This window comes from Oryx dammah, unplaced genomic scaffold (assembly GCF_014754425.2).
Source record: "Oryx dammah isolate SB20612 unplaced genomic scaffold, SCBI_Odam_1.1 HiC_scaffold_12, whole genome shotgun sequence".
Taxonomy (NCBI): Eukaryota; Metazoa; Chordata; class Mammalia; order Artiodactyla; family Bovidae; genus Oryx; species Oryx dammah.
Window position 1 is genome coordinate 30,188,542 of NW_024070196.1, and position 21,707 is coordinate 30,210,248.

The following is a 21,707-nucleotide window of genomic DNA, read 5'->3' on the forward strand; positions in this document are numbered from 1 at the left end:
TTGCTCTTGTAGTTACTTTTACATTGTTCTTGCTGCTTCACAAGTATTAACAGAAAAGATGCAGCAGCGGATACCAATATTGGCACTCATAGATCAGGTATTGAGTTGGGGACCCCTTCGGGGAGCAGTTTTTACTTTCCTCCCTCCTAATTCAGTGCAGGCAAGAGAATTTGAGCAAGAGCCAGGACATGTGGCAGCCTTTAAGTTTCTTCCAAATTTTATTAGCTCAGAATCTAATGTGGAGTCCACCCTTCTATCACTGGCCTTGACATCATAGAATTTTCACTACCACTCTGCCCTTGAAACTTGGAAATTGCCTATTATCCAGGTCATTGGAGGAGTTTGCTTATTGATTCTGAAGCTGCTATTTGGTAACAATTCAAAGTGTAATGGAGAGACCTCATCTCCCAAATCCTGTTTTGTGTGCTCTCTTCTATACAGCAGGGTGTAATTTTGCTTATGTTGTATGTAAGCACCTTTTCCCAGCATGCCCTCATCTACACATGCCTTTCCTTGTGCCAAACACTATTATGCTCTATCAATTTACTCTTCTCAAGTCTTTAGTTATGTGATTTTGCTAGGTATGCCTAATTTTTCTGTTTATCTAAAATAGCGTTATGTTATTATATAAAAAATGCACACTTGGAGATGGAAATACACTATTCATTAGGTATACCAGTACAAACCACTGGCTTATGGCCTTGCTCCTCTAATGGGGTAATTTCCATACCTCAAGGGATATGGTTATGTATCCTCTCTTTATTTTGAAGGCTATAATTGTAAACACATGTCTTTGACTGGATACCTTGTATCAATAGCCTTCATCCACGTTGCCAGAAGACATGAACAGTGTAATGCGACATCAAAGGAAACCCAGTGAAACGTTGTTCTATTATTTGTGACATATTTGAGCTGGGCTCATACCAGCTTATTTCTAGATTTGAGAATCAAACCTTAGGCTTAAGGCTGAGAGGTTTTAGGGGAACAGCCTTAGTACCAAATAGACGAGATAAAAAATGACAGAGTTAAAAGAGTTCATTGTAGTTATCTGCATGGCAAACCCATCAAATCTAACATACATAAGCCAGCGTCTGTTATCAGTCACATGCATTTGGTTTATTTACTTTATAATTTTCCAGATATATCTGGACTAATTTATGAATTTTGAATGAAAAGAAATTCCTCTGGTTTCCCATTTTTCATTTAGAGGGTATTGTTTGTGAACCTGCGGCCTGGTTATATTCAATAAAAGCAAGTTACAAGTAAACAAACATGAAATCCTTTAGTGGTCACTTGGCTTGGGGCATGAATTTTAAAAGTTAACTGATGGTTGATCATTCTTGGATATTATTAGTCTTCCTTCATGTACAAATATTCTCTTAAAACTCTATTGAATTATTTTCTTAAAAGAAAAAATATCTATTAACAATGAGTAGTAAAAACTGCAATATCTTTTTTGTCTTTACATGAAAATCAATGGTTCTGCCTTTTTTTGTATTATAAATTATTTTATTAGTTAAAAGTGTCAGATGACCATATTATGTTACGCAAAGGAGGCTGAATCTGACTCCCCACCTTCCATTCCAGGATCAGTATATACTGTTTAAGAAAGGTCTCTTGACCAAGAGAAAGGCTTTTTTAATTCTAATGTGGAAAATTACTTTAGAATGATTGACATTAACCAACTAAAATACTGTATTTCCCAAATGTTTCATAATGTGTGTGTGTGTGTGTGTGTTTTTAACTGATGTAAAGACAGGATGAGTGACACAAACTTCTATAAGAATTTAGTTACATTGTGGCTGAAAAAGAGGATGCACATATAATTTAGTTATAACAGGGAATCAGTATTTTAAGAATGAGTTTCTGAGGAAAGTTTAGGGAGACTCACAACATGATTAAATCTGTGGCATTTATATACCTAGCAAACCTTACAAGTTCTTGCAGTATTGTTTCTTACGTTTTTCATGTTATGGCACCCACATAAAATTGTACTGTTTCTATGCTACATTAGAGTAAACAAAGCTAATAAGATTTGGGGTGAATTGCTGCCCACTTGCCCTGAAAATTACAGGACTGACATCTGTGTGTGCCCTTAGACTGTTCGTTTCTTTCTGACCTTCCTTCCTTTCTTTCCTTTTGTGTGTGTGTGTGTGCGTGCGCTCGTGTGCGCCCAGCTCTGTCCAACTCTTTGCGACCCCCTTGGACTGTAGTCTGTCAGACTCCTCTGTCCATGGATTTTTCCAGGCAAGGATATTGGAGGGGGTTGCCATTTCCTTCTCCAGGGGATCTTCCTGATGCAGGGATCAAACCTGCATCTCCTGCCTTGGCAGGCAGATTCTTTACCACTGCACCACCTGGGAAGCCCAATCAAATCACATAAGCCTATTAACTTGAGAAAAAGCTTGAAGTAAAAATAAAAGGGAGCCTAGAAAACACTCTAATAGCTTCCCATCCTACATCAATAAATGGACAATGGCAGACAGATATAGAAACCACTTGCAATTTCCTTTTTGTTAAATAGTATAAAAAAAGCAATTCAGAAATGGAGATGAAATACTCTAGAAAATTAATATTCTTGTCTTTTCCCTCTCTCTTGATATTGTTGGAGCTTCAGAGATGAATGAATTGGCAGCAATTCCCCAAGAAAATGAACTAACCAACTCCATTTAATAAATAATTAACTATGCAGTCATACCCATTAATATCTTGAGGGGATTGGTTCTAGGACCCCTTGTGGATACCTAACCCTAACCCATTCATTAGGGATGACTTTCATGTGGTTACCTTCTGTTGTAGTAAATTCATAAAATGGAAAGCCATTCAAATGGAGTTTTATTTAGATTATTAATAAGGTTAATATTTTCAGTGTATGTTTTGCTTCAGGTAATCTTTGGACACAATTTGATTTCATTCAGTTTATTTCTTCAAACATTTTACATTTAGTAACCTCAAAAAGTTATTATTCATTTATTTCCCTTATACACTCATCACCTTGGTCCCTGGGTATTTAGAACCATGATGCAATTTTAATTAATACAATATTGTTTGATTCTTCCCCAGCAAGTAGATTTCCTTACCTCCAACTTGTAGTCACCATGAATCAGGTGAATAACTAGTTAAAACAGATGGACCATGTCACTGGGCTTTAAAGGAAAAATTTAAATTGATGTTATACCTAGAGAGGAAATGAGTACATGCAAAGTATCTTTTCTTGCTGGTCAGATGGGTGGAATCTCCAACAAGCATGTATTCTTGATCCACACAGCTAAGATTATGCATCCTTCTTCTCCCTGAAAAAGAGCCAGGATAACAAAAATAAATTTTATAATACTTCATTATGTATTAGGCAGCCAAGAAGCACTGCAATGCAGGTGGCTTGAGCCCCATACAGCCAAGATCTTTGAAATGTTGCTTTTAAAAAATTTGTTTTTCAGACTGAAAAAAAAAATCTTTTTCAGTATGAGGTTAAATACACATAACTGGAGTCATCTTGTTTTGGCTTAAATACAGGTCTTTCTAAGGCTTTTCATCTGTAAAATGAGAATAATATAGCACTTGATTCACTGAATTGTGTGGATTCAATGAGGTAGTGTATAAAAAGTCTGTATCTCATTGGCACTACATAGGAACAACTCAGTAAATGTTGGTTGCAGTTTTTCATGGAATTTATGGAGTTGGCTCCGTGGTAAAGAATCCAGCTGCCAATGCAGGAAATGTGGGTTTGATCCCTGGTTTGGGAAGATACTCTGGAGAAAGAAGTGGCATCCACTCCAGCATCCTTGCCTGGGAAATCCCATGGACAGAGGAGCCTGGCAGGCTACAGTCCATAAGGTTGCAAAAAAGTTGGACACGACTTACTGACCAAATAACAACTGTCTTGGAGGAGACCTAAGTGGCCATTTTTTGGATCTTATAGCACATTTTATAAAATACAAGTAATATCCTTCTGTCACTGAAATGTTTTCCCTGACTGACGAATATTGATGAAAAGTTTCTGGACAAACTCCTTGTGGTATTACCAACATAAAATTAACTGATTGTCATGAAGATTTTAACACAGTGTCGAAAATGATGTTGACATAACATGAACATAAAATTTCTGGGCGAGTAATGCTGATCATCCTCATAAAACATTTGCATCATGGGTGGCTCAGAGGTTAAAGCATCTGCCTGCAATGCGGGAGACCAGGGTTCGATCCCTGGGTCGGGAAGATCCCCTGGAGAAGGAAGTGGCAACCCACTCCAGTATTCTTGCCTGGAGAATCCCATGGAGGGAGGAGCCTGGTAGGCTACAGTCCACGGGGTTGCAACAAGTCGGACACGACTGAGCTACTTCACTTCACTTCTACCTGATAACCAGTCCATCCTAAAGGAGATCAGTTCATTGGAAGGACTGATGCTGAAGCTGAAACTCCAATACTTTGGCCAACTCATGCAAAGAGTTGACTCATTGATAAAGACCTTGATGCCGGGAGGGATTGGGGGCAGGAGGACAAGGGGATGACAGAGGATGAGATGGCTGGATGGCATCACCGACTCAATGGACATGAGTTTGAGTGAACTCTGGGAGTTGGTGATGGACAGGGAAGCCTGGTGTGCTGCGATTCATGGGGTTGCAAAGAGTTGGACACGACTGAGTGACTGAACTGAACTGAACTACCTGATAAGAGATAAAATACATTTTATGTATAAGCAAAAGCATTCATTGCAGCTCTGTTTACAGGAGCCAAGATGTGGAAGCAACCTAATTATCCATCAACAGATGAGTGGATAAAGAAGCTGTGGTACAGATATAGAATTGAATATTACTCAGCCATTAAAAAGAATGACAAAAATTCCATTTTCCAGAACATGGATGGACCTGGAGATTATCATACTGAGTGAAATAAGTCAGAGAAAGGCAAATATCATGTGATATAACTGATATTCAAATCTAAAAAAAATAGATACAAATGAACTCATATACAGAACAGAAATGGTCTCACAGACTTAGAGAGCCCACTTATGGTTCCTGGGAGGAAGGGTTGGGGGGAGGGATAGATTGGGAGTTTAGGGTTGACATGGACACATTGCTGTATTTAAGATAAAATGCTATTCCATGAAAAAAGCTGGAGTTAATTGTTCATGATAGGAATGAGTTTCATAAAGTGATTTTGGGGGGCTGTGGGAAATATAGTATTAAGTGAGAAACTTTAGTGGATATTTATTTTGTCCTGTGAAACATTATTTTGAGACAGAAGCCACTAGGTCACCACCTAGAATGTTTAGTCTCTTTTATTCCCAACATTTTCTCTACTGCTGTATTTGTGTCTGTAGGGATACAGATCTGATTGAGGAAAGCTCTCTTAGCTCTAAAGGAATTCATGAAAACTAAGCCTGTCCTCAGACCTAGTCTATAGTCTGTGGTTTAACTGGTATCTCTGGGAAAATTGAGGAGGAAGACATTCACGCCCCTGTTACTTATGGTTTGATTTGTTTTAGAGCTGTTATAAGATCTTATTTAAGCATTACACAAGAAGGAGGAAAAAATTAATTGAATAATGTGGCTTTATTTGTGTGTGTGTGTGCTCAGTTGTGTCTGACTCTTTGTGACCCCATGGGCTGTAGCCTGCCAGGCCTCTCTGTCCATGGAATTTTCCAGGCAAGAGTACTGGAGAGGGTTGTTATTTCCTTCTCCAGGGGTTCCTCCCAACCTAGTGATTGAATCTGCATCTCCTTCATTGACAGGCTAATTAATTCTTTATCAGTGTGCCACCTGGGAAGCCATGGCTTGCTTTATTTAACTCAAAACGTTTATTTAAAAAGAGAAAATTAATGTTGTCTGGTTATTCACTGTATACACATTTATAAATAATTGTATGAGTACTAAATAAATTTCCTTTTTTTTCACATAATGTATTAGTAGTACTTCCATTTTTTTGGTTTGCATATCAAGTGTAAAGTATACTCATATCTCTCATTAAAATTCTGTGATTCCTTTTGTTGGGCTATAAAGATAGCTTTTTCCTACTTGCCCCATACAAAGCTGGGACTAATGGATTAGATTTTTGTCAGCCATTTTGACCTCCAAGGAAACTTAGAGTCTTTGTTCACCCCATGGATTACTTCCATTGCTAACACACTGCATTCTGTACTCAAGAGGTGAGAGTACAACTCTGGATTGACCAAAATGGCAGCCCATGTAGGAAAAGAGTGCTCTTTCTTTTTCCATGAGTCTAGGTAATATAGGCCTGGAAACATCTCCCTTGGCTTCTTTCCCTTCCCCTTACTTCAGAGAAAGATCTGGGATGTGTAGTATGGGAGAGCCCACTCTAGATAAGGAAAAAAGTTCTTGCACATTTCTTCCCTTTAGCTCTCTATATCTTATGAAGGAAGACTCTTAATTCCCTTAGATGTATAGATTTGGGATTTGGGTCTGGCCTTTTTGTGAAGGTTGATTCCTTAGATCAAGCTGGGAAATTAGAGTCTTCATGAGGTGTAGTAGGGTCTACCTGGTGCTAGTTCTCAGAAGGAAAAGCATTGGAATTGTATGTGAAAGATATTGTTGAAAATTTTCTTCTTGGTATTTAAAATTTTGTGATTAACTCCTAAATCTAGTAGAAGACAGATGAAGAATTGTATAAATTTATGAAGCTATTTTTGAGTTTGTCCCATGTCTAACGATATAAACATGAGATAACGGAAAGCATCCTTATGCCACCAAAAAATGTGATTCAAGAAGCACTAAATGTGAGACCAAAAAATGTGATTCTTTATCAAGCACTAGATGTGAGAGGGTGTGATCCTTATAAAGAGTTCTAGTCAGACAGTTATTGTAAATTAGGGTAATTAATGTCTTGTTCTCATGATTCTGTCTGCAATGCATAAGACCTGGGTTCGATCCCTGTGTAGGGAAGATCCCCTGGAGAAGGGAAAGGCTACCCACTCCAGTATTCTGACCTGGAGAATTGCAGGGACTGTGTAGTCCATGGAGTCGCAAAGAGTTGGACATAACTGAGAGACTTTCATTTCACTTCACTTCAGTTCTCATATTATTTGGGGTACAACTGAGTTGTGGTTTTTACTTTAAAGTTCAGTGGAATGCTGAGATGAATCCTCTCCAGTATCTTTCTGTCAGCATGAGGTTTCCCACCACATGTATTGGAACTAGGTCTGTTAAATTCTGTTAATTCTTTTAATTATAATAGCAGTAGGTTAAAATAGGCTAGTCAGTGTCACCTTTGCTCCCAGCTAATTTCATTCTTTGGAGAAGGAAATGGCAACCCACTCCAGTGTTCTTGCCTGGAGAGTCCCATGGACGGAGGAGCTTGGTGGGCTGCAGTCTACGGGTCGCGAAGAGCCGGAGATTTTCAGGTGGTAGAGGACTGGGGAATGGTGTGATGACATAGCTGCCTTTCATTTAATTTTGTCATTTAGATATTTGCACCTATTAGAATGTCTCTAATATGACATTTTATGCTGTGCTAGTCTTTGTGGTCTGTAGGAGGAGACATGCTTATTGAAAATATGATATAATCCTTATTCTTTGGTGGTGTAAGTAATTTTTTAAGGAAAATTTACATGGAAGCTTAACATATAACAAAAGATGAAAGTGAAGATAGAGGGGGCCCTGTGTTTCTCCTTGACCTCCTCATTGCATGAGTTCCAAGGACAGTTTTTCCCTAAGTATACAGTAATGTTTCAAGGTACTGGAGGAAAGTGAAGCTGGTGAGATCAGTCTTAACCTTTTCTACATTCGTTAGTTTATTTAGTCATTCGACAAATACCGTGGAACGCTCTCTGTATGCCAGAGTGTGTTGCCATACTATTGCTGCTGATAATAATAAATAGCATTCATTGCAAGTTTATTGCACATATAGGTGTGTGTGCTCAGTCGTTTCCAACTCATTGCAATCCCATGGATTGTAGCCTGCCAGAGAAGCTGTTTCCTACTCTGGAGGACTTTCCCGACCCAGAGATTGAACCCACATCTCTTGCATTTCCTGCATTGGCAGGCAAATTCTTTGTCACTGAGCCTCTTTGGAAGCCCTATATCAGGGATAGATCATCTCAATTTTCTTAATAATTCTATTAAGTAGGCACTATTAGCATCTCAGTTTTTTACAGTCGAAATACTTGAGGCTTAGAGGAGTTAAGAACCATGTCTAAGGTCAGAAAACTAGTAAGTAGGAGAGCAAGAGCTCTTTCACTTTGGTTATTTGATTCTCATCTGGGACTCTTAGACCTCATGCTTCCTCCCTATAATAATGTGAAACACTAATTTTAAGACTACCATGTTCCAAGCTAAATATTTTTACATGTACTCTGTTAATCAGCTCAAAAATTCTATGTGTCAACATTATTATTATTCCTTATTTTTATGCAATGCAAGCAAAAAAAATATCTCCCTATTGTCACAAACCAGGTGGTGGTGGAGTTAAGATATGAACTCAAAAAAGCACGTATGTTCTTAAATACTGGTCTCTAATAAATAAAACAGTTCCTATTTAGGAAGTTAGCTTATGGTAACTTAGATATAAGTTATGCAGATTTTTAAAAATGTATTATAATTAAATGGTTATCTCACTGGAGGTATAGACAAATGTTTTCAGAATATTAATTTTAACCTAGTGCCCTAATGGCTCCCTTTCTAATTGTAACCTTAAAAAAAAGCTTTACACATATCTTTTTATTAGCTCTGGGATTCATCCATCCTGCTTCCTATCCTTCACTTACAACCTTTGGTAGCTTTTGCTTGGTTTCTCTGATTTTCCGTCCTATTTATAAAAATTTCCTCTTTAGCTGACTCAGAAAAACACATATTTTGACAATCAACCTGCTCTTAAGTGCCTGCTCTATCTTTGCCCGTTCCACTCTAGCCTTTCACCCAGATGTGAGATCTGCAGCCTGCCCTTGTGCCCTGCCCTTTCCTTGGGTGGAACACTCCACTCTGGGTCAGCAGTTTAGTAGGCTCTTTGAGATCTCACTGGATAATGGAAAAATTTTCAGTTCACTATGCAGTGGTAGGCAAGCTTTCACAGTGGAAGTAATAGTTTGATAATACCAGAGGAATGAGTAAGGGCTTTCCGGGGGTGGGGTTAAAGATGGTATCTGTATTAGGGTTCTCCAGAGAGGATCTGTTCATTTCGGTTTAGTCGCTCAGTTGTGTCCGACTCTTTGCGACCCCATGAATCGCAGCATGCCAGGCCTCCCTGTCCATCACCATCTTCCAGAGTTCACTCAAACTCACGTCCATTGAGTCAGTGATGCCATCTAGCCATCTCATCCTCTGTCGTCCCCTTCTCTTCCTGCCCCCAATCCCTCCCAGTATCAGGGTCTTTTCCAATGAGTCAATTATTTGCATGAGGTGTCCAAAGTACTGGAGTTTCAGCTTTAGCATCATTCCTTTCAAAGAACACCCAGGACTGATCTCCTTTAGAATGGACTGGTTGGATCTCCTTGCAGTCCAAGGGACTCTCAAGAGTTTTCTCCAACACCACAGTTCAAAAGCATCAATTCTACGGCGCTCAGCTTTTTTCATGGTCCAACTCTCACATCCATACACGACCACTGGAAAAACCATAGCCTTGACTAGATGGACCTTTGTTGGCAAAGTAATGTTTCTGCTTTTCAATATGCTATCTAGGTTGGTCATAACTTTTCTTCCAAGGAGTAAGCGTCTTTTAATTTCATGGCTGCAGTCACCAATGGGAGATGTATATGAAGAAATGTATTATAAGGTATTGGCTCATATGATTTTAGAGGCTAAGAAGTCCCTCAGTCTGCCATCTGCAAAGTGGAGACTCAGGAAAGCCAGTGATGTCATTTGAAGGCCTGAGAGTCAGAGAGCTGATATTATAGGTTTCAGCCTGGTTCTGAAAGCCTGAGAACCAGGGGTGTCAACAGCAGATCAGTGTCCCAGCTCAAGTAGGCAGAATTAATTCAACCTTCTTCCTTTTTGTTCTGTCAAGGCTCTCAATGAATTGAATGATGCCCATCCACACTGGAAAGGCCATCTGCTTTACTCAGTCCACCATCCCAAATGCTAATCTTTTCTGGAAGCACCCTCATAGACATAACCAGAAATAATGTTCAACCAGCTGTCTGGGCATATTGTGGCCCAGTCAAGCTGACACATAAAATCAACTAGCATAGCATTTCATGCTGGGAAAACAGCATGTGCAATGGCATAATTGGGGAACTACTAATTCAGTTTTTTCTGGAGCATAATATGTGAAAGAGACAGATGGGTATGGTGATTTTAAACCATGATTGTAAATTCTTTGACACTCCTCCCATCAAGTGTACCTTGAATGTGGGTAGGCTTGTGACTATTTTGTCCAAGGAGAGTTTTGTAGAGGTGATACTGAATTCCAAGGCTAGATTATAAGACCATGCAACATTTACATTGTTATGAAATCCTGAGCCACCATGTAAGATATTTGAATAACTTGAGACTGTCATGCTAATATGCATTAGAATTCATTGAAGGGCTTGATAAGGAAACCACGACATTTGCAAGATGATTGGCAGGGTAAGCTAGTTAAAAAATTTATGTTTGAAAAAAAATGATAAGGTTTTAGACTAGGCAAGTTATTTGGAATGGATAGAATAATTGTGAAAACCATTTAGGAAGTAAAATTTGCAGAACTTGATTGATGTAAGAATGTGGTAAAATATCATTAGGATGTGTGGATTAGGATGAACATTAGGATGTGTGGATTATTGGAATTGCCACTTGTAAAAAAACAGAAATGTAGAAAGAGGAGATGCTTTGTGGAAGAGAATGAGTGTTTGTCTTGGAACATACCCAGTTAGAGACATATAGATGGCAATTGGGTTTGGACTGATACTACTTAACATATATATCACAATTTCAGATGTACTCTTTCCCTCTTGCCATTTCTGAATAACTGGTGGTGGCTGTCTGAAAGGGTGAGTTGAGGATTCTGAGAGTGATCTTGGCTTGATCAGTAATTGATTTTTACCTGGAGCAAAGCCAAGGATATTGATTGTTTGCCTGATGTATATTTGCCCACTTTGATAGTAATGGTAGGAAGTGTCAAGATTTTAGGGTATTGAAAGGTAATGAAAATAAAATCATGGTTAAATGGAAGAACAACAATCTTTATCTGTTTTGAAGCCTTCCTATACTTTGTTGAGTATGATGAAGTCTGAAAAAAATATTGATCTAATCCATCATTATTTATGGCATGACGCTGTGTGGGGACTGACCCACTATGATTCTGGATAACTATAAAAGCTGGCATTGGTGGAGAAGTATCTCAGGCTTCCAGCTAAGTAAAAGCAATGGAAAGAAGGAGGATCGTGGAATTACAAAATTGGAAAGACATTTTGTTTGGTCATTCCAGCCTTCTCATTTTACTGAGCAGGAGACTGAAGCTTAAGAAGATGTGCCTTGCCTAAGATCACTTAGCTTTATAAGCTCTGCAATTGCTTTGAAATCTCTACAATAAATTGTTCATCTTATGGCAGAGCCAGAACTGGAAGCTAGCCTAACTGCACTGGTATGACATTGGCTTATGATGAACTGGATCAATTGCACAGCAGAAAGAAATTACCTTGCAACTGCCTATGGTGAATCAAGGATTCCTCCCACATTGAAGATATCTTTTCCTACCCATGGCTATCAGAAGCTGGTCTGCTGCTAGCTGTGGAGCCCAGAAGATAGCTTCAAATTTTCATGGAAGGATAATAGGTGGCTGGGAGAGTTTCCAGAGTGGTGGTTTCTGTACCATCTGTAGCCTCAGAACTTAGGAAGAACAAGTAAAAAAATGTGTTTTTGCAAATGTTTTTCATGGATTTAAGACCTAACCTGTTTAACAGATTGTCTTGCTTAAAAAACATGACTGGTTTTAGCGGACAAGTTGGGTTTTATGAAAAGATTGATCCCAGCTGCCAGTTGTCAAGGCCAGAAGATGTTCCAAATTGGCACTTTCCAAAGACCTTGAGTTGATTGGCTTAAAGTGGCTAAAGGAAGATATGGGGGTGGAAAAATAGAATTCTATAAAGCTAGTATAATTTGAAAGTATTTGAAATACAAACATCCATTAGAACACACAAAAAAGTCAAAATAGTCTTAGCTTTATTCTGCTTTGTGGGTTGTTCTAATGCTAAGGTGGTAGGTGCCCTCCTTCATCATTTATTTGCTTCTTACTGGATTTTCTAATAGTAAAGTCCTACTCATATATAAGTAGTGGAAAGGGTGTATATATCTTGAATGCTTCTAAGTTTGAATTATACAGTTTTCTAAGGAGGAAAGTATGTTTTAAGTTCATGAAATTATTCTTATTTTGACAAAAACACCAAGCATCGATCTATCTATGTCTTAAGAAAGACATGGTGATATGTTTTGCTTGAGTAGATTCTTGAGTCGTAAATGAGACAGTTGTTTGAAGTTCGATTTTTAAATTTTATCGTGAGATCTAAGCTCATATTTGAACACATTATTGTTTTTAACAATGCTAATAATGCTAAGGATACTTTAACTCTTTATGCCTTTTCTCACATGATTTGTACCTGTCTTATTGAGTTGTGAAGGTGAAATGAGCTAACCCATGCAAAATGCTTAGAATAATGCTTGTTACATAATTAATGCTTGATAAGTGCTATTACATTTACAAATCATAGCAATGTACAGGTAATGCTTCAAATATTATTGGTCAAGTACATAATAAAGCTGAGTTAGTTGTTAAAGTACAATCTACTTAAAAAATCAGTGATTACTCTTTAAAAGTATACATGCTTAGTATTTTAAAAGTGCTTAGAAAAGATCATCCATGATTGCTCTAACTATATGATGATATTACAAACATTTAGTTAATGCATGTTGGCATTTCCATTTGTGACTGTGTTTTATAGTCAAAGTGGTCTTGATACTAAGTTTTATCCTGGCACTGAGTTTTTAGAAGCGAACCTCTGCTTAAAGCATAAGTTTCCAAAACATCAATTAGGTATCTATAATAGTTATTTGGATTGGGGATATTTCCTTATCTTCCTTCCTGTTTCTTAAAGGGATGTGGCTATCTCTTTTAATTAAATCTACATGGCCCCTTTGGAAGAAAGGACAAACACTTTTGATACTGGATTAAGTAAATAATGACTGGGCACTCTCAGTGCCACTTCATGGCAAATAGATGAGGAAAAAGTGGAAGCAGTGACAGATTTTATTTTCTTGGTCTCCAAAATCACTGTGAATGGTGACTGCACCCATAAAATGAAAAGACACTTTACCCTTTGAAGAAAGGCTATGACAAAACTAGACAGTATATTAAAAATCACTTTTGTCAGCAAGTGATGTCACTTTGCTGACAAAGGTCCATATAGCCAAAGCTATGGTTTTTCCAGTAGTCATATACAGATGTGAGAGTTGAACCATAAAGAAGACTGAGTGCCAAAGTATTGGTGCTTTTGAACTATAATGCTGGGGAAGACTCTTGAGAGTCTCTTTGACCACTAGGAGATCAAAGCAGTCAATCATAAAGGAAATCAACTCTGAATATTCATTGAAATATTCAGTCTGATACTGAAACTGAAGCTCCAGTACTTTGGTCACCTGATGCAAAGAACCGACTCATTGGAAAAGACCTTGATACTGGGAAAGTTTGAGGGCAAAACAAGGAGGGGGCAGCATAGGATGAGATAGTTGGATAGCATCACTGACTCAATGCACATAAGTCTGTGCAAACTCAGGGAGACAGTGAAATACAGGGAAGCCTGGAGAGCTGCAGTCCATGGGATTGCAAAGAGTCAGAAATGATTTAGCAATTGAACAGCAACAGTTGTCAGTGCTACTAGTTCAGTTCAGTTCAGTCACTCAGTCGTCTCCAACTCTTTGTGACCCCCATGAATCGCAGCACGCCAGTCCTCCCTGTCCATCACCAACTCCCGGAGTTCACTCAAACTCACATCCATCGAGTCAGTGATGCCATCCAGCCATCTCATCCTCTGTCGTCCCCTTCTCCTCCTGCCCCCAATCCCTCCCAGCATCAGAGTCTTTTCCAATGAGTCAACTCTTCACATGAGGTGGACAAAGTACGGAAGTTTCAGCTTTAGCATCATCCCTTCCAAAGAACACCCAGGACTGATCTCCTTTAGAATGGAGTGGTTGGATCTTTTTGCGGTCCAAGGGACTCTCAAGAGTCTTCTCCAACACCACAGTTCAAAGCATCAATTCTTTGGGCTCAGCTTTCTTCACAGTCCAACTCTCACATCCATACATGACCACTGGAAAAACCATAGCCTTGACTAGAAGGACCTTTAGCTTGTTTCTTTAAGGGAAAGCATGAAATGGCAGCCGATCTTTAATATTCCCTCACTTAGCCCAAAGAAAAATTTCCATTGAAAGGAAAACATTATCAAATCTACTGAACAATAAATAATTTAAGAAATTAAAATATCTTGAGAAATACTCTCCATAAAGTACCCTGTATTAAGTGAGGTATAGCATTATGTAAGTCAATTAACATAAATAAATAGTTGGGTGTTAAAAGCCTGTAATCTGGATTTTATTATTTAAAATGCAGCTGATGGAAGTAAAATCAGTGATGAAATTGTTCCAGTAGGAGGGGTGTTGGTTCAAATCGTATCATAGCCATTTTTTGACTTGTGACTCTGAACTTATTACATATTTCTTTTTTCTTTGTGCCTAATTACATAGATAATAAATGTTTGGTAGTGGTTATTTTATTATTTGGAGCTAAGAAAGTCAAAATCTGAGAGTATAACTAAGTACATTTTATTATTTAAATATAATGCCTAGACTCAGTTTAAAGTTACTCTAGCAGAAAAATCATACTGTATTAGCAGTCAGGGAAGGTAGTACTTTCAATCACAAACTTCCTCCCCACCCCACTCTGCATTCCCTTTCCTTCCTCTTCTCTCTTCCTGCTTTCCCTTACTTCCTTTCTCTCTTTCAATCTCTCTTTCTGACTCTCAAGAGTCTTCTCCAACACCACAGTTCAAAAGCATCAATTCTTCAGTGCTCAGCTTTTTTCACAGTCCAACTCTCACATCCATACACGACCAGTGGAAAAACCAGACTAGGGTAAGGGAAAGGCTGAAGGTTGGGAATTCAGTTTAGGTGGCCACGTTGAAGGTGCTTGCAATAGTTCAGGCATGAGAAGATAAATGTCGATGAGGCTGAAAGGGGAATGTGCTTCTTCCTGCACATTCAAGAAGGAGTTTCAGGGAAGAATTAATGAGGTAAGATTTGTTTGTTTTTATTTCTTATAGGAATGGAAAGAGAACTTTAGTTGGAAGCTTATATTTGGGAAACTTTCCCCACAAAACTATCAGTTCAAGTTAAGAGCTATGGATGACCACTCCAGAGGTCATTCATGGTATTTCAGAGGACCATTTCAGGGGTGGCTTTATTGAGAATCCTGTTCTGTTTACGATTTTCATCATTTTGCAAGATGGTTGGCATGAACTATATCAATCTCTGTCCAATTCTTTCTTCTTTGCTGATTTTCCTCAAATCCCACCATTGTTGGAAATGTCCACATCTGTTTTATGACCTAGGGTCTGGTTCTTTACTACTAGCACCGCCTGGGAAGCCCCTAACAGATACCTACCCAACTACTCACCTATCTCTAGGGTCAGGTTCTTTACTACTAACTCCACCTGGGAAGCCCCTAACACACACACACACACACACACACACACACACACACACACAGTTGTATGGCCAGGAATTTGATTCTACTGTTGTATCTTTAAAAGGTGATTCCAGAATTCAAACCAGTAGTGTTGTATGCGGTGTTATAGAGCCTTAGGGAAGTGTAATTTAAAATTTAGCTTTGGGGACATTACTCTTTGGGCATTTCTTTCTGCATTTAGAATTCATATTTACATGACTGATGCCAAATAGAAGAAAAAAAGTCTCTTAGATTTTATGAACTAGAGAAATGTTTATGAACTGCTGGCGAATTGTGTGTGGCAGTCAGGGAGTCAAGCTATGGCACCCTTCATGCTGCCGCAGAACAGATCCTTGAGAATACCTAAAATGATCATGACGATGCATCTTTTGATGAGGACTTCCCGTTCGGTTCTTGCCCACAACTAGCCACACAGCCTGAGACCACTTACTTCATCATGAAATAGTAATATAGTGAATTTTTTTTAACAGTTTGTAAGAGAGAAAGTGTTTAAGTGTGATTTTTTTAAAAAGCAAACATACCGTAATGATGCCTCAGGAGACATAATGAGCTATGTTGAATTCCTGCCAGTACTTTCATACTAAACTGGTTCATTTAAATGTAGTGCTTTCTGTGGATTGAGATAAAAATAAAATTTTTTGTTGTTGTTGATTCTTCTTCTATGTTCTTTGTTTTAGGTAGAATAACATTCTTTATGTCAATATTAGCATTTATTGAAAACAGTATTTGTTACTTTGTGTTAGAATAGGATTGAATGCAACTGTCATTTGTCTCCTGATTCCAGTTTGTACGTATGTCTCTTTAATGGCCTTAACAACCTTTGCTCTGGGTCAGGTATTGTTCCAATTTATATATTAATCTGTTTATATTTATTGCATATTAATATTTTATACTAACTGATTAGAGTATTATTCTATAGGATTAGAGCATTACAGGTGGCCTTGCTTGGGGTTGACATGTGCACACTACTGTATTTAAAATGAATAACACAGGGAACTCAACTCAATATTATGTAACAACCTAAAAATTTGGAAAAGAATAGATGCATGTATAACTGAATCACTTTGCTCTATACTTGAAATTAACATTGTTAATCAACTCTACCCGAATATAAAAAGTTTCAAGAAAGCGGCACTATTAGGATTACAATTTTCAGCAGGTTTATTTAGCCAACTTTGTCATTTTGGTGTTCTACTTCAGTTTTGTCATCATTCCCAAAAGTTTATAATTGAGCTCAATCATGAAAAGTGCCAAAAGTAGTAGAGCGTGACAGTTCGAAGCATGCCTAGAATCAGACTATACTGCTGGAAGACGCTCCTTCAATGAATAATTTTTGAATTTTGGTAGTTTTTTAACTGTGCTTTAGTTTCCTCAGATGTACAGTAGCAATAAAATAGTAAATGTTTCAGTGGGCTTTTGGGAATAAAGATATGTTTTCAGAGGAAGCAGTTAAGTGAGGTTAGCAAATAACAAAACAAAAACAAATGAACATCTTAACCAGCTCTAAGGATTAATCACAGATTTTTTTTTCTGCATGTAGGAGGGGCACCATCCATTCAGGGACATATGCTGGATAAGTTCTTCAACTTCTCTGAAAGACTTCTGTATCTGTTATCTATTGCTGGGTAACACACCACCCCAAGCAGTAGTGGTTTACAATCTTAGATGGCTTCTTTGGTCAGGAATTCAGGAGTGGCTGAGCTAAGCGAGGCAATTTTGGCTTGAGTCTCTCATGCCACTGTGGTAAGTTCGTGTCTAGGAACAAGGATCTCTTGAAGGCTTTTCTGTCGTGTGTCAGGTTGTGAGGTCTCCTTTGACATCTCTCTGTCTGTGTATTTTCTTCATGGCATTTTTCTAATATCCTAGCTTCAGGACAGCCAGGCTTCTTAAATGTTGCCTCTGAGCTTCCCAAGATAGGTATCCTAGGAGAGTGAGAAAGAAGTGGAAACCATATCATCTTTTATGACCAAGCCTGGGAAGTCAGTGTTCCTTGCAGCATAATCTAGCACATGAAGCAGTTATTAATATGAAGGTCCAGCAGGTTCAAAGTGAGGGAGTATAGACCCTGCTTCTTTGTGGAGAAGTGTAAACATCATGTTGTAAGACAGAATGTGAAATAGAGTTCATATTTATGTATTTTAGGAAAATAAAACATGCCACAGCTGCCAGACCTCCTGGTATTTATACTTAGGTGGTTGTCTAACATGGGTAAGTGATTTTTAAGAATCTGGTTAAATACTATGGCTTTAGATTCTCTGCTGCTCTGTGCTTATCAGAACTTCAATTGTGAGAAATAATATTCAGGGAGGATTTTAAAAAATATCCTGCCTTTTCTCTTTTGATTAAACTAGACTATCAGAGAACTCTTTGAATCCTTCCAGAAATGTTTTACCTAACTTGACCTTTGACCTTAAACCCCTGGCCTGCTTTTGAGGAATCTGTTAGAAATGGCCATATGAAATTATTCATGCACTGAATGTAGAGATGCTTAATCCTTACTACTTCCTCTTCCACTAATGTTCTTCTTCTCAATTCTTATAAACCCCACTTCCTTAAGTTATAAACTTGTATGTCTTCTTTGGCTTTACCCTTTACTTCATAGCAAATTCATGATCAAATTTTCTTGTTACACTGTTTGAAATTTGTATCCCTTTTTTCCTGCATATACCTGGAGATATTCTTGCACTGAAGGAGATCAAGCGCGCAGATTTGGATTTTACTCTCGTTTTGGGATTAAAATTTAGGAGAAAAATGCAGAAAAAAAGAAACAGATTTTGGGCTTCCCTGGTGGCTCAGTAGTAGAAGACATGGGTTCAGTTCCTTGTCTGGGAAGATCTCACATGCCAGGGGACTCATGTGTCACCATTATTGAGCCTGTGCTCTAGAGCCCAGAAGCCATAATTACCGAGCCCTTGCACCTTAGAGCCCATGTTTTGCAACAAGAGAGTGGCCCCCACTTTCTGCAACTAGAGAAAAGCTCACACTGCAATGAAGCAACAAGAGAGTAGCGCCTACTCTCTTCAGCTAGAGAAGGCCTCTGTAGCAACAAAGACCCCGCACAACAAAAATAAATGTGTAAATAAAATTTTAAGGAGCATTTCTCTCTTTTTTTAAGAGGGGAATGAAACTTTTTTTTCATTGATTTTCGGCCAATGAATTTCTTAGTGTTCTGAACCACAAACATAAGATCACTGGCCTGATATAATTACATTTCATGTTGAACTAATTAAGCATTATCTATCTTATTATCCCTGGAGTTAAAATTTTTTTGGTCACATTTACATTTAAACTTTATTGATTGTGACTCTAATATTTTGGACTATAGTGCATAAGATTGATATAATCATGCTTTTTAGCTCCTAGTACAGTGCCATCATTGATCCATGCAAGGCTTATTTAAAAAAATTGATTATCTTCATTCTCTTCTTGTGTCCCTCACTACCATAAATAGCTATTCTAATTTATTCACTGTGTAGCCCTTTAGTTTGATATATACTCTTACTAAATTATGTTGTTGCTTTGTAACATGTATTTTACATTTACATACTTGATATTCTGCTATTGATCTTATTCTGTTTCTTCCATTAAAAATTGCCCTTAGGAGTTTGTTTTTAAGATGAACCTAGGTTTCTGAGAGTAAATCCAGTTCATTGCTTCAAACAATTTTTAAAGTAATTATGTTTCTTTTCCCTTAATCTCAACTGTTTTGCATTTTTTTCACAAATGAGGACAAAAATTATTGGTCTGTTGTTCCTTAAGTGTAGTTTAAGTTTATAGTTTAATTATAAAGTTAATTAAAGTTCATAATAGTTTGAAAAAATATCAGTCACTTTTTTTATTCTTTTGTGCTACATTTGTTCTCATGTTTATATTTCAGACTTATCACTGAAGGTTAGCTCTTTCCTCTAAGAATCATTCTACTGTTTAAAATCTTTCATTTAACTCTTTCTTACCAAGTAGATGTTTAAAAAGTACCAAAAGCAGTGGCACACTGAACTCAGGGATCTGACTATTGTTATCTGAAACTGATTTCAGGACAGCATTTGACAAATACTCTATAAATTTGTGTCTGGCATTTTAATAGAATTTTTTTTTCTAATCATGGAATTAAAGCATCAGCAGCTATATGTTTATTCATCCTGAATACTTACCACCCTCTTGACAACACACATGTGTAAAGGGAGGTCATTTTCCCCTTTGGCTTGTCTTGGTGTATGCTTGCTGGCTTTGATTAGCAGCATGATGAAGCAATCTGAAATAAATTAGTATCAATGGAATGGAAATCTTAGTGGTTTAAGTATCACTATTAATATATACTGCATGTCTGAAACTCTGCATTCCTTTCTTGGCTGCATCTCCTTGTTCCCAGTCTTTCCAAGGTTCTGTCAATAACGTCCTAAGTAGTTGACTACTTGGATGAGATCTGGGAATCAAAAAGACTTTCAACTTTTAGACAGAAGGGTCAGTTTGTGGACCTGATGATAGTTTAGGTCTTGGTGGGCCCATGTTAACACAGATTAGAACCTTAGGTTGAAAATGAAATTTGCCTACAGTTCATCTTAATCTTAAATGGGAGAATGTTAGTTGAATTGGTCTATCCTACAGACAAATAAGACAGGTATTACTTAAAGATTTTTATGAGCAGACTCAAATGGAAACACAATTTCCTTTCAGTCTTGTACTTCGCAAAGCTCTACTAAAAGTAGGTAGGAAAGGCAGAGAAATTAGCACAGGTTTAGTGTTGACATGAATCAGTCATTTGTACAGATTTTTCTTTCCCTGCTGCCCTTTCTCTGTCTTCCCTTCCTCCCCCTGCTATTTTCCATGTCCTCTCCTTTCCTCCTAGCCCTTCTACTTGGAACAGAACTCTGGATAGCCATTCGTGAGGAGTATGTCAAGTTAGAATTGCTGATTTGGACATATTTGTTAGGCAGACAACAAAAAAGTCGTAAACACTGGCTTGCTGGCAAGTAGAGAGCTGACGGAAAGGAGAGAAAGCCTGTGTTTTCACTCGTGCTTTTCTTACTCAGAAAGCATACGGCCATTGACAAGTTAGGAAATGCACCTCCTCTCCACCTCTCTTGCCAGGAAAAACACAACTTTGGAGAATAGGGGCATAAGAAACGGCTGGTGTAAGACCTTTCTGTGTCTGCTGGCACTTGAAGTCACCATTGCTGTGGTTCGTTTTGCTGCTCATTCTTTGTCTTCATGCACGTGACTGGCCTGATTTATCTTTCATTACTTTAGGGCTTTATAGCTCAGGAGGATTTGAGTACAAAAAACCTTTCTCTGAGATTGCTGAAAGGTCTTTCCCTCTTGAACGGAAGCAGAATTAACTTTTGATGACTTTTGAGTTTAAAAGGTATTCCCCCTATATAGTAGCAACAACCACCCTGACAGTTACAGCAACAACAACTTGGGGCCCGGGATGTAAGTTTAGGTTGCTTTCAATTTAATTTCTATTGTGTCACTTTATTTTTTAATAGGTTTTATGATATCTGTCAGAGAAGACAATGGCACCCCACTCCAGTACTCTTGCCTGGAAAATCCCATGGACGGGGGAGCCTGGTAGGCTGCAGTCCATGGGGTCGCGAACAGTCGGACACGACTGAGCGATTTCACTTTCACTTTTCACTTTCCTGCATTGGAGAAGGAAATGGCAACCCACTCCAGTATTCTTGCCTGGAGAATCCCAGGGATGGGGGAGCCTGGTGGGCTGCTGTCTATGGGGTCGCACAGAGTCCGGACACGACTGAAGTGACTTAGCAGCAGCACGTTATCTTTGTGAACCATGCAGCCAGTTAGAAATGGACTTTTTCTCAGATCAAGATGGAAGGTTTCCCCCCGACCTGCAGATAAAAGTATATAAAGTGAGTATAAACATGCAGATTATTAATCAGACTCACTCATCAATTAGAAATTTTTAACCCTGTAATTTTTTAAAGAAATAGGTAAAAGGACAATAAGTGCCTATCAATGCTGGCTTTATACTAAACCTTTATAACCATAACCTAAATGTCAGTGCAGCTCTGCTTCTGTTTTTTA